The following is a 15,338-nucleotide window of genomic DNA, read 5'->3' as shown; positions in this document are numbered from 1 at the left end:
TAGGAAATGTTTGAGAAAACTCAAATCTATTGAGTGATTTGTATTTGAAATATGTTCTGAAATGACTGAGTATTTGGAAGGATCAGATTTTAAATTGTTTTTGTGCTTCTTTAATCTTATTTCAACTGCCTCTTCTTTTGATTTACGTATAAAGCATTATAATTTTTACAGTTGATTTTATAAACTAAGTAACTGTTGCAAATAAGACCTGTTTTGTCTTTATGAACTTTTATGAATTTGTTGAGCTTATTTAGAGTATAAACTATTGTCGTTTTATTAAAAATTCAAGTTGCTACTTCTGACACACTCTTCACAAAAGGAAATAATGAGATCTTTTTTTATTGTATTTGAATTTTTCTTTTTCTCTAACGGTCAAATTTGGATCATTTAAAAATCCAGATTTTAATCCAGACAATTAAGTTTTTTAATTTTTTGTTTAGAGCATTGAAGGGTAATCATTGTCCAACAAAATGTTAATGCACAATTCTTATTTTTACTGTAAAATGAAGGTGAAATAATAATATGTCTACTAAACTGTAATAGTTCCTGTTTTTTTTACAGTTCGGATAATTGGAAAAAAATGATGGATAATTGGAAATATCATCTTGAAAAAGATTCTTTGTCGATCCAATTTATGTTAATTTTATTGTCTCTGACAATCAAGGAGATATTTAAAAAGTTAAGACAATGGTTCTTTTTTATCTCTACGATAAATTTTAGGCGTTCATGATAATTATTAAATTTACTAAATACGTCATATAATACATCCTTGGGACAAATAAGATGTCATCTACATATCTGTAATAAATGGATAAATCTAATATGCCTAAAACCTTCGCTAGGTCTTGCAAAATTATGTCTGCTATGGAGGAGATAAGAGGGAACCTATGAGAGTGCCATAAGTTCCCTGTTTGTAGATCATATTGTTGAACTTAAAATAAGTAGATGATGATATGAATTTTATGGTATATATGAACTAATCTTTTGGTAATTTTGTAAAGTTTTTTATGTACATCCATCTCCTGTCAATGCCATCAACATACATTTATGAAAAGAGATGTAGGAAATGAGCACGTTTGATTCCCATTTCAACGCCTGAAAGTTTTTTTACAGTTCCAAACTGTTGTTTATAATTCCTCTTACTTTTGAAATGCTCTCTGAGATGATTCTGTCCAGAAATCTAGCTAACGCATATATTTACAGAAGAAAGAATAATCTTATACGGAATATTTATTTTATGAATCTTACTGCATAAACTGTTGGAAGAGGAGCATCACTGAATAGATAGGAATAGAATAGGTGATATTCAGTATTAGAAATATAATTCATTTTTTCCCATTTCTTCAGCAATTTGCCTTCCTTTGCCTTTCCTTCCGGGTCTTCTTTGAATTATTCTTTTCAACAGAGCAAATCAATAAGTTCTTAGAAAATCTGTCAGAGGGCAATGTCATGTCATTATTTTTTGACAAGCATCTCTCAGCTGATTACTGTCAAATTTTGAGCAGAATTTCTATAGATTCATTTCTATAGATGATTAAAGCGAACAACCTTTGTATTTTTTGCAAAATGGAAAAAAACGAGTGTAGTGATCAAACATATGAAAGTATGTACATATGAAAGGTTTAACGCCGAAAGAAATCAAAGTTGAGTTGGATAATGTTCATAGCACATCTGCACCAACGTTTGCTGTATACAATTGGGTGAATGAATTTAAATGTGGTCGTACATCCACATGTGATGCACCTTGTTCGGGACGTCCAATTGAGGCTGCTACACAGAAATCATCGATAAAATCCACGATATTGTTTTGACTGATTGACAAATGAAAGTGCACGAACTTGTTGAGGCCATATTATATGGCACAGTGATTTCAATTTTACATGAACAATTGTATGAAAAAGTTATCGGCAAGATGGATGTCGCGTTTGCTCACTGTGAATCAGCGATCACATCAGCGTGTGACGATTTCAAAACAATGTTTGGTTTCAACGTAATTCAGATGAATTTCTACGTTAATTCACTTTTGTGAACGAAACATGGATTCATTACTTCACACCCGAGACGAAAGAACAGTCAAAACATGGACTTCATCGGGTGAACCAGCTCCGAAGAAGGCGAAGACCATAAAGTTGGCGGAAAAGTGATGGCCACAATTTTTTGGGATGCACGCGATATAATTTATATCGATTACCTTCCGTTGAAGCAAACGATCAATGGCGATTACTACGCAGCCTTATTGGACCGTTTCAATAACATTTTAAAGAAAAAACGTCCTCATTTGGCGAAGAAGAAAATGCTCTTACATCAAAACCATGCACGAGTTCGGTACCAATGGCACCAAATTCAACGAATTCCGCTACGAATTGCTTCCCCAGTCAGTATATTCGCCAGATTTAGCCTCCTGTGATAGAAGATCTCTATTTCCTGTTTCCAAACCTGAAGAAATGGTTCGGAGGAAAAAGATTCACCAGAGAGCAGCTCATCGCCGAAACAGAGGCTTTTTTTGAAGGGTTGGATGAATCATATTATTCGGAACTATTATTCGGACGGCTTGAAAAAGTTGGAGAATCGTTGGATCAAATGTATCGAGCTGAAAGGAGATTATGTTGAGAAATAAAAATGAATCAATCAAAAAAATATGTTTTACTATGTTTTTCTAAAAACTTATTGACTTACCTTCGTATATGTGTTTTCATCTTCTAATAACTTTTCCACTTTTTATATGTATACGTCTTTCTTTTTAATGCAATCGTAATGTTACCTTTGTCTGCTTGGGTGAATATAATATTCAGATGACTTTTGTAGACAGATATTATAGACATATATAATTGTTTTATTCTTTTATCCATAAGATTCTTTTTGTTATGCATTAAATTGTAAATAACTATGTTCCTAATTTTGAGTACAAATTTAGATAAATTACGATTTTTTGCATTCTATTATATATCCTTGATGAATTCGTGAAATGCTGTTTTTTTTTCTAAATCGACCGGGAGACTAAATTTATTGTTTTACTGTAAATACAGCATTAAATGCATTAATTAGATTTTTGGAGAGAATTATCAAAAAGGAGAGAATTATCAAAAAAGCATTCCAAAAGCGAGAGGACATACAAACAACAGTTTCGGACTATAAAATACTTTCAGATATTGAGATGGGTGAATTAGATGTGCTCATTTTTTTGAATGCCACCTCTTTTTACAAATGTCTTAATATTAGCCATTGGCATTGAGAGGAGATGAGTATATATAAAAAACTTTACAAAATTATCAAAAGATTTCCAAAGAAAGAAATCCAAATTAAATTAAATTAAATTACTTACTTTAAATTCAACAATATAATCTACAAACAGATTTATGGCACCCCCATGGGGGAGTTCTCATGGGGGATTCTCCCTTATCTTCTATCATAGCAAACATAGTTATGCAAGATCTAGAAGAGAAGATTTTTATCCCTTATTATAGATATGTAGATAACATCTTACTTGTCTGTCCCAAGGATGTATTATATGACGTAATTAGTAAATTTAATAGTTATTATGAACGCCTAAAATTCACCATGAAACTAAAGGAGAATTATTTTCTCAATTTTTTAGATATCTTCTTGATTGTCAAAGACAATAAAATTATCATAAATAGGTATATATCATAAATAGGTATATATACATAAATAGGTTCCACAAAGAATCTTTTTTAACAATATTTATCATTCTTTTTCAATCATTCAAACTATCAAAAAATAGGAATTATATACAGTTTAATAAACCGCGCCATATTATTATCTCACCCTTCGTTTTATAATAAAAATATAGAATTGTGCATTAACATTTTATTGGACAATGATTACTCATGTACGGTTTTATAACTGGGCTAACATTGAGCTCGTCAGGATATCAACTTCCGACTGTCGGCCCAATACTGGCTGTAACGTCGCGTCGATTCAAAGTCGATTAGAAAGTTGATTCAATGCTAAAGTGTTAATGTTGGGTCGACATTAGTCATCGACATCGACCTAGTATTGGTTGCAACGTCGGGCCGATGTCGGCATAATATCCGAAAACAATTTCGAAAAACATACTTATCTTGAAAGATTCAAATTTAGAATCTCTGGATCATGAGTCTCCTGCCTTATGTGCTACATTACTTCTTCAACTGATAAATTATGTTATTTATTACCTATTGAAGTTTACCGAATCATGCTCGATGTTGAACATTGGACGTTGGTGGCAAACTGTCTGTCTTTAATCGAACACGGCGCGATGTCGGCCCTATTGAAGACTACGTTCTTCAATCGATTCTTACTCGATAACAACTCTTGGCCATTGTCGGGCAAATGTTGGTAATATGTTGATAATATATCAGTACCTGGTGGTCATGCCAATCACGGTGCGACATCGGCCTATTTGAAGACAACTCAGGCCAGTGTTGGGCCAACGTTAGCAACATGTTAGCAACTGATTGTTATAATCATGATGCAACTTCGGGCCAAGCTATTTTAATCGGCACTTAATGACTCTCGGGCCAACATTGGCTCGAAGGTGTCCTAAAGTTGTCTTCGGATAAGAGTCGGCTAACATAGCTTGATCCGACGTTGTGTTGTGATTGACGTGACAATGACATACTTCCAATTGTTAGTCCAATGTTAACCTAATGATTAACCTTTCTTCATATAAGAGTTCGCTAACATACTAAGCCAACGTCGCGTTATGATAGACATGATAATTGGTTTTCGATACACTGCTAACGTTGACCCGACATTTGCTAATAGTCGTCATTACGTAAGAATTGATTAACATAATCTCGGCCGAAAAGTGCCATCTTCGATTAATGTCAGTCAATTTGCCATGATATCGCCAATGTCGGCCCAACGTTCAACATCGGATAAGAGTCGGCAAACTTTACCTGGGTATCTTTCCGAATTTATTTACAATGCTATAAATAAAAGACTAAAAACTTAATTGTAAACAAATCTGTATTTTTAAATGATCCAGATTTGACAGTAGAAAAAAATTTAGATAGGAATAGGAAAAGATCTCATTGTATTTCTTTTTATAATGGGTGTGAAACAGCAACTTCAGTTTTTAATAAAACAACAATAGATTTATGGACTCTCAATATGCTCAATAAATTCAAAGATCCATAAAGATAAAACAGGTCTGCTTTGCAACAATCACTTAGTTCATAAAATCAACTGTAAAAAAATTGTAATGTCTCATATGTAGGCCAAACATAAAGGCAATTGCAAACAAGATTAAAGGAATTCAGAAACCATGTAAAATTTGATCCTTCCAAACATTTATCGTCTGCCATTTCTGAACACATTTCAAATACAAATCACTCAATAGATTGGGAAAATATAAGAATCCTGGAATTTGAGCATAATTATAACAAAAGATTGATTGCAAAGGTACACATCAAAGAACAAATAAATAGAATTAATTATAAAAAAGATATAGAGATATTGAATGGATCATATTTTGATATTTTAAACGAACTTTCAAATAATAAAGTATAGTTAATTTTAACACACGCTATTGTTTGCGCCGTTGACATACAATATGTACAGTAACTAATCCGTTTCGCAGTTATCCTGGGGATTCGACAATAGTAACAGCTTCAATTAATTAAAAATTTGTTATTCTTATGTGAATTGTGCGTCTCTTTTCATACCATGATCGTAAATGATCGTTCTGTTTTTACCAAGATATCGTTTTATTTTTAATTTTTCACTTTTAATTTTATTTCAACTTGGATTTTTTACAACTTGACATTTATCAATAATATCACCAGACTTAATATTGATTCTCACCGTCTAACGAGGATTAGTTAGAAATATTTTAACAAGTAATTGTGGATATGGCGTGCTACAAATATAATTAATGTATGGAAATGATTGCCCTTATGGACGATTCGGATTATTGTCTATCATAATTTTATATACCGAAATGTAAAGTAAATACCGAAATGTACGAATACTGATAAAAATTCTGTGAGTCGAAATGTATATTATATTATTATCCAGCGGACTCCCATGATTCTTTTCTTTCGTGGAGATCTGGAGTTCGTTAAGATAAAGACAGTTATTACTAACAAATAAAATTGAGCCGTTACAGCTTAAAAAGCTATAAAAATTTTCTTTTCCCACTAAAGCGAAGTATCCTCCAGTATCTCTTCATAAATCTCTCAACAAAGATAAATTAAAAATCGGTGCATGTGCAAACGAGACATCGAAGATATTCTTCTTTGAATGTCGAAGATTAGAAAAAAATAATAAATAACTATAAAAATGTCAATTGAAGGCGTAAGACTGCCGCCAAGACATTTTCTCAACGATCAAATCGCGAATCATTCTCACGAATCCGCGATTAATAAAATATAGAATTGATACGCGATATTCAGAGGGAAGTATTTGATGGTCTCGTGCAAACGCTGAACGTGCGCTTTTCTCATAAATTTTAAGATCATAAAATTAAGGATGACTTTCACAGATTCCACTATAGATTCCGGTCATTCTTTTCTTCCCCAAAGCGTATTCCGAACTTTGACCAATCGAAAAGAAATAGATTCTACCACTTAATTAACAAACTTATCCACTAATCACGATTAATTTGCATGATTAATTAGGATTGCTATAAATACCGCGGGATTCTTTTGTTCGATTTTTTTTCTGAGGGTCAGACGTAACTCTTATTTTCTTAATCTGGTAAGACTTAAAGTTTAGAATCAGTCGAATCGAAGAATTTTTTATTACTCGCATACTTGGCCAGCAAGACTTAATTTAGAATCAGTGCTGGAGAAATTCGCCAACTTCGTACATCTGATCGGAACCCATTCGATAAACCAGCAGAATTCGTTAACAGTGACCCGTCTCATTCTACCAAGTCATCTCAGTAGTAAATCAGTATTTTTCTATTCTCCGGTCCCCCTCACTTTTTCTTTCATTTTTCATTTTTATTTCATTATTGTATTTTATTTTATTTTATTTTTCTTTTCTTTTCGGGTTCCCTTGTATAAAAGCATAAAAAATATTTGCAGTTGTGTGTTCTCATTGTAACTCTGCTTTCCGCCGCAGCCGACTCACAGTTGTTCCTGCCGACTGGTCGCCCATATTCGTCCTACTATTATTCGAAATATGCCAGAGGCTATTGAACATCCTCCGCCGGTCGCCGTCGTCTACGATTGACAGTATCGAGATTTCTTACTCCCCTGTGTCAAGTCCATCTCATTTGTAGAAGATGTTCTGCGACTATTTCTTTCTCTTCCTAAACCTCCTTCAGAGACAACTCTTATTGATTCGACCACTCCCGCTACTTTCACGTCCTTCATTCAAGATTATACTCCTGCCGAACCTCTTCCTCTTCTTTTTCATGATAGATTATTTCATCATAGATTAATTTCTCAATCTCCTTTTTACACCTCCCTCTGAAAATAAAACCTAATCACAGTCTACATTATAGAATACAATCCGTTTTCAGTTCCTATTAATGCTCTCACCCCTCTCTGTCCACTCACCTTCTGTCCGTGAGTCCTGAAATCTAGTGAGTTATCTCCAATTCCTTTAGCCTCCATCCACCGATTAATTACTTACTGCACGACACATTCACAAATGCACACATGATAACATACCATAAGCAATACAAAGAATCAAGGAAATTATGTTAATGGAAAAATATATTAACAAAACGTTTTAATTGTATTATTATTATAAATTTTAACCCTATTGTTTATTAAAGACAACCTCTCCTTGTATTCATTGTAAGTTTTCTCGCGATTGCACTTAGCCTTTTCCGCAGTCATTTGGATTAAGTTCCATAACCGAAAGCTAGAAATGTTTCGACACATTTGACGTTAAAATGGTCCTCTTGGCACACTGACCTAGTTTGAACCCTTTAAACGAAAAGTACGTTTGACTCGTGACTCCGATTAGCGGAACATAAGCGAGATTTCCACTTCTCGTCTTCCTTTCGATCTCCGGCTCCTTAAGAGTCTCAAGTGCACGAAGCGAAGTGCTTCCTTTTACATCCTTCTTCACAGCTCCCTTGCGGTTTGGACACGACTAAATCGGTTTATAAATTCGGTTTCTGTGTTCATCCCCTCAGCTTCATGCGGAGCTTGGACGTAATGTTATATTATATTTTTCAAGACATATCTTAAATAATTTATTAAATAATTGTTAATTAAACATCTTTTTGTGCTCATTTATTGATTGATCAAGATACATTCTCTTAGAGATATTTAAGAGTCTTTGCACTTTTTCTACACGCAAGTGTAGTATATACCCTCTCGCATTTAAAATTCTCCCCAAAAAAATTCAATTTGTTCTATTTAAAAAAAAAATCGAAGCATACTCGTTAATATAAATAAACTAATAAGACAACGTCGAAATGACATAAAAAAGACATGATTTTAATAACGGTTATGACATGTGACTTAAGTGGGACATAATTATGTGATTTTAAATGCTAAAATGTACGTTATTAACGTATATTCGCTAATGTCTACATATGTGAACGTAATTTGTATGTTCAAATTTTTACATAAAAATAGTGAAAACGCTGTTCATATAAGATTTTATACAATTTCTTATTTGTTCATTTTTTTTATTTTTCTTTCGCAATAGAAATTATATATAAAACTGATTTAATGTATAGAATTGTTTTTCTTGATAAATCTTAAAATGAGCTGCACTGCATTTTTCCTTTTATGAAACTCGAACTCGAACATTCGATGCGTTTATACATCAAACGATGTTATATATTAGGGCTACATTTCAAAACATCCTCTTCGAAAAAAATTTTATTCGATATATTGTAATATACATTACATGTATTATATACAGTAAAAAATTATATGTTAAATTTAATACATTTCACATGTCCCAAATGGTCCATAACGCAAATGTTATGTAAAAAATTAACACAGGAGTATAATACTTTGATACAATTTAAAAATAAATTATATGTTAAGTTGGCACATTTATAGCGTTAAATTTAACTGAAATTAGATGCTATTTTTACATTTTTAGTTTAGGCGATGCCTCTGTGATATTTAATGTATGCAATATATCGATTTATCAGATACTTACAAAGAGAAAATAACATAAAATATTTGTAAATATGAACCTTCATGTGAAATATGTAACTAGTATAAAGAATATTTCTTCAGTAAAATTAACATTTATAATATATTAAATCAACATACATTTTATTCATTTATTCTTAGAATTTATGTTTTGAAATTACATTATTTTTATGCTATTTGTTTACTTACAAAAAAGGAGCATAAAAAGATGTTTATTTAACAATTATTTAATAAATTGTTTAAGATGTACCTTGAAAAATATAATATAATATAAAATGTATTATTTTAACACTAAGAAATATTAAATTTTAATTTAACACAAAATATTCAAATAAACACAATCATATTATGTTAAATTAAAACTTGGATATGTTAAAAATTCGTTTAACACAAAAATTTTAATAAGGATTCATTTTAACATAAATACAAAATCTATACCTATCTAGATCTTTATTCCCAAGTAGCACACAGCGCCTACAAAGCATTAAAAAAAGATCTAAAAAATGTAAGCGCTTTACGCGGGGTCTACAATAGAAGTATGACATCAAAATGACGATAAATAACATCATCTTGTTTGCAAGGTAAACATCACTTTTACATCAATGTCGATGTCGTTATGATGTAACAATAATAATGTCAATAGACTTTGATATATAGTAATCACATCATAGCAATCTAAATAACTTCGATGACAAGAAACTGACTTTACTAGCCAAAAAAATGACGTCATTTTGATGTAACTTTTTTAGCTGGAATTTAGTGATTGAATACGCAGAAGAAAATCAAAAACTTCATTTTTTTGTACTTTTAGATTAGAATATTACAAAAACTTGACGTAATGCGACAGTTTTGCAGCCAGATTCGTAATTAGTACATCAAAATTTATTAGAAATAACTTTATTACTTTAAAGCCTAAATAATGTCCAGTGTAATTAATTAAGGCTTTATGGATCGAATTTTTCTTACATAAAAAGCATTTTTTGATATTTCTATTGCAATACAAAAAATTATTTATAGTGAAATGATTTATTAAAACTGTATATTAATTTATTAATACTGTAAACATTATAAATTGACGATAACAAAGAAAAATATCAGGGCGCTCCTCGTTTCAATCCCAAGCTTGTTCCTCCTCCAATTTGGTAGACTTTCTGCCCTTGAGCCACATAGCCCTGACGCTGGTATCTCTATTATGTCTATATCTAAATTTTTTACAAAACAAGTAAGAAATTAAAGCTTATAACAGTTGAAACTCCAACGGTTGAAGAACCATCTTTAATGCTTAAATAATTCAATGTGAATTACAATACACATATACTACATATGTATTACGTTCGTGCCGTGTTGACATCGTAGATCGGCACTGAAGTCCTGAAAGTCGCGTTGCCTTTGGTGCAGAGACATATTATTTAACAAGATCGGCAGATTTGGACATGAATTGTCGCTGTACTCGGATGTGTCTTTCGATCCGCTTATCCTCTCATTGGTCGTGTGCTCTGAGCTTTATGTGTATATGTGTTCTGTGTTCATTTCATAATAAATTTTTCTTGTTCTTTTTATAATATTCGTGTTGTTCATTTCTGCGAGCCGGGAGTGCATGAATGTGTTCGCGAGAACGTTTCCACGAGCCGGACGCTCGGACATAACATTTTGGAGCTCGTTGGTGCGAACGGATTGAATGAGTAGACAACCAAATCGAACGAATTACAGTAATGTGCACGTTACAATCCACATGCAAAAAGAGGCTCGTCACTCCAGAGGAGAATGCGACATCAGTGACGTGTAATAAGCAAAAAGTTGGCTCGATAGTCACGATTCTACAGTATTGCAGGAAGTGCAGCAGCTCCATAAAGAACAATGACAGGAGGAATTTGCGACAGCGGGACGCGAAGATCGTGCAATTCCAAGAGAGACTATGCAGACTCTTCATAAACCAATTAAGTTCCTCCATTAATATTTCCGAACGCGATTTGTCCATCCACATTGGCGTTCTGTCGCGAATGTTATCGATCGCGCGAATGCTTCTAACTTCACTGGCTCGACTGCGAGCATCGCTGATCGCGTCGATTCGGCCGTTCCGTTCTGCGTGGATCGTGTCGAGGGTGCCGTCAATCATTTTGATTTATCGACGTTATTTCATGATTGAACGAGTATTAAATTTAAGCTCGATACTTACGAAGTATGCCCTTACGTTAATTTTTCGCATAATTTAATCTCATCGCTTGTGCAAATCGTTGGGAAGAGGAGACAAAGACCGCTCTTGGTATCATGTTTACGGAGTAAAGTACGCGCAGTGTTAGAGAGTATGGAAAATTTAGAGAATCTACAGTTCGAAGGTTTGAAGTCGAAATTAGAAATGCGTTTCGGAAGTTCGCAATTTTTACAAAATTACTTTCTATTCACAAATAGAAAGGAGAAATTTGGGAAAGCCAAATTATCGTCTCTTTGAGTTTAGATATCGAGAGACTAGCATCACACATATCCAGAATGGGCTAACATATCCCGATTTAATTCGCGATAAATTCGCGTGCGCACAATTTGTCTCCGCTCTTTTCAATGGCTTCGTGAAAAGAGCATTTCAAATGGAAGGAGTAACATCGGATTAAAGATTGCAATTGAGGAGGAGGAAAGCAATTAAGTTAATTTAAAAAAATAGTTTCCACCAAAAAGAAAACAATTTTAATTTTGGAAAAAAGAAAGGAAATATTGGGTCCGGAAAGTTCGTGCCGATTTGAAAGAAAATGGAAACGCAGAAGATTTAAATTTTAGTATATCGTACATTTATTAAATTTAAATCTTATCTTTTGCGGCACGAACTTTCCAAACAACCTAATAATTACAATTGTTATAAGAAAGGGAAAGTCAAGCTGAAAATACGAACAAAGAAAAGGAGGGAAATAAAGTAAATGAAAATAAATTCGGAAAATTCGTAAAAAACACAAATTATGAAAAAGCCAGGAACAGAGATAACAAAGAATGTTGGGAATGTGACAAAAAGGACCATTTCTGTTAGGAATGTCTCGGCAAAATGGAAAATCAGGAATAATCGAGCTCTAAGGGGGAAGCTCGACTGGAATAGAAAATACCTCGAATAAAAAAACTTGCTTAATAAATAATTTAAATTGTTTTAGTAATACAAAAATTGTAATAAAAATTGTAAAAAATTTAAATTGTTTTAGTAATACAAAAAATGAACAATGTTCGAATAATTGTTGTGATAATCATTGTACTAATCAATATTTTTTCAGGATATGTTCTTGTAGTATTACAAATAAACAATGTTCTTTCTGTTCATTATCATGTTGATCAACTGTGATATTAATCAATGTTCTTTCAGAATGAATAAAATTAAAAATGATTTAAGAGATTTTTGTTCAAGGCAAAGGCGAAGTAAACGATAAACTTTTATTATTAAGATTGATATGGGCTCCGATGTTTCTATTATAAACAGTAATTTTGTTGAATCGGATAAATCAAAAATTAAAATAGATAACCGCAATTAAATATCCTACGGGAGAACAAATTATATTTAATTAAATATAAAACTTTAAAGGTTCGACTTGCGAAATATTTTGAACTCCCGATGTTAATTGCCGAAATAAATATTAACTGCATTCTAGGTGTTGATTTTCTTAGACTGTTCGGTTTACAGAAGATTTTTGATTTTATTTTTCTCAATTCAATTACCGAGAGCAATGTTGAATTCAATTGTTCTCGCATTAAAAGCGTTACGACATTTCCGTCGAACTTGATATCCTTATACGAAGGAAGTTCTTAATACTTAGATGAACTCGAAAAAGAAAGCTTTATCATTTTTTTGAATGAATTTCGCGATATATTTTCTAACAAAGTCATTGCAGGAAATTGCAGAGAATTGCAGGAAGTTGGCAAACATGTGATTAAGATAAAGGATTCTCCTTTCATAAAGCAATCTCCTCGCTGTATTCCGTTACGAAAAAAGAATGAATGAAATTATTAAGGATATGAAAGACTAAGGATTTATCGAGGAAACTAGTCCATGGACATCATCAGTGATTTTGGTAAAAAAAAAAGACTATAAGATTTTGTGTGGATTTTCGGAAAATAAATGCTAACTACAATATAAGAAATTCTTACCGTTTACTTTAAATTGATGATATTCTCGATCAGTTATCAGGTAACATTTGGTTTACTACTTTAGACTTAAAAAGAAGATATTAGCAAAAATTCACCTATAAGATAGGGAGATAACGGCCTTTTTGATCGGCAATGGTTAGTGACAATTTATGCCTTTTGATCTGTGTAATACTCCTGTAATATTTGAGTAATAGAACAAATATTAAAAGAACATCTCTATAAAATTTGCTTCGTTTACCTCGATAATGTAATTATTTTTGGGAAAACTTTTGAAGAAATGCTGTTAAACAGATTTTTCAACGTTTAAGAGAAGTAAATTTAAAAATTAATGTGTTTTTTTAGCAAAGAAATTAAATATTTGGATTATGTGATATCAGCAGGAGACATTAGTACGGATCCGGAAAAAATAATTGCTTGTGTCGATTCCATAAAACAAAAAACATTTAAGAAGCTTTCTCGGGTTTTGTTCTTATTATCGTAAATTTGTGAAAAGATTTTTATTTTTGGCAAAACCACTTTGTTCCGGAATAATTGTTGATTTGTATTTTCGGCGATAAGTAAATAGACGCTCATAGATACCGAGTCGTCATCGTTCACAACATGCGTGTATCTCGTTCTAATCACGTTATTTTTCTCAGATGGCACGCGATCCCCCCTTGCGTGACATTTGAAAAGGTGACGATCGCGCACATATTCCGCGTGCGAGAAAGTTTGTTTCCCGATTCCGATTCCGATCAATATGGGTCATCTATTCATTGTAGCGCTTCTTATCCCAAAGCCGACGTGTGAACACCGACGTTCTGTCTGAATTACCGCTGTATTTTCACTCAACATTGTCGGTATACGCGAAGGCAGTAGTGTGCGCGAATTGCCTGAGTTTCCGGCGAGATTTGCCAGTCTCATTACTGCGCGTAATATACTTTCTTCCTGTGAAACCACTCGATATCGAATCAAGTGCGAATTATTGGGTTGTCCGGAAAGTTCGTGCCGATTTTGAAGGAAAATTGAAACGCAAAAGATTTAAATTTTAGTATACATTTATTAAATTATATAGGTGCCATTCTGTTCTACGACCTTTCTCTATCTTTCAGGCAACTTGAAAATTCCATCCTTCCAGAATCTCTCAGATTTTTCAGCGAAAAACTTTTCTAAGTGATTTTTTATCTCGACCAAAGAGTTGAAGCTTTTTCTATTAAGGGAATTTTGTAATGATCGAAATAGGTAGAAATCAGAGAGCGCGAGGTCTGGTAAATATGGGATAGACATCCCAACCGAGCTCCAACAACTTTTGTCGAGTTATCAAAGACACATGAAGCCGCGCATTGTCCTGATGAAACACGACACTTTTCCGATTCGCTATTTCTGGACGTTTTTGTTCAATCATTGCTGTCTTCAATTCGTCTAATTGGGAACAATACTTCTCTGAATTTATTGTCTCGTTGTTTGGTAAAAGCTCATAATACAGGATCCCTTTCTAATCTCACCAGACACAGAGCATGATCTTCTTTGGATAAAGACCGGCTTTTGGAGTGGTTCATTCCGCTTTCCCCAAGATCTTTTTCGCTCAACATTATGGTAAATGATCCATTTTTCATCCCCCGTCATTACTTGCTTCAAAAATGGTGTTTCCTCATTGCATATAGAGCGAGTCGCAAATGAAAATGCGATCCATCAGATTTTTCTCCATTAAATCGTGAGGAATCCATACATCAAAACAGTTTATGTACCCAAGCTTCACAAAATGCTTGTGGATGGTGGATTTTAACATATTCATGCTAATTTACGTGTCGTATAGCGTGGGTTATTCTCGATCAGTGTTTTAATCTGATCTTCATCTGTGGTGGAGGGCCTACTCGGGCGTTCTTGATCTTCAAGATTGAAATCACCAGCTTTAAACCTAGCAAACCACTTCCGCACAGTTCTTTCAGCTACAGCACCTTCGCCATAAACAGCGCATATCTTGTTTGCCGCTTGTGTGGCATTTTTATCTTTCCGGTAAAAGAAAAACATTAAATGCTTAAAATGCACTTTGTTTTCTTTCATATTCAAAGGCATATAAAACTGACAAAAATTAACGTATCGCAACCAAATTTTTTTCCAAGTATGCCTGAAGTCCATCTTTTACGATATGTACGCATGTTA

At 33.1% G+C, this 15,338-nt stretch overlaps 1 protein-coding gene across 1 annotated transcript in view; it reads left to right on the top strand.

Moving 5' to 3' along the window:
• Positions 1–15,338, top strand: part of LOC108692513 (sulfatase-modifying factor 1) — a 100,150-nt gene that overhangs the window by 81,230 nt on the left and 3,582 nt on the right. The gene's annotated exons all lie outside the window — the stretch shown is intronic.

Source organism: Atta colombica, unplaced genomic scaffold (assembly GCF_001594045.1).
Source record: "Atta colombica isolate Treedump-2 unplaced genomic scaffold, Acol1.0 scaffold75, whole genome shotgun sequence".
NCBI lineage: Eukaryota > Metazoa > Arthropoda > Insecta > Hymenoptera > Formicidae > Atta > Atta colombica.
Note: the sequence above shows the minus strand (reverse complement) of the source record. Positions and strands in the feature narration are given on the sequence as shown.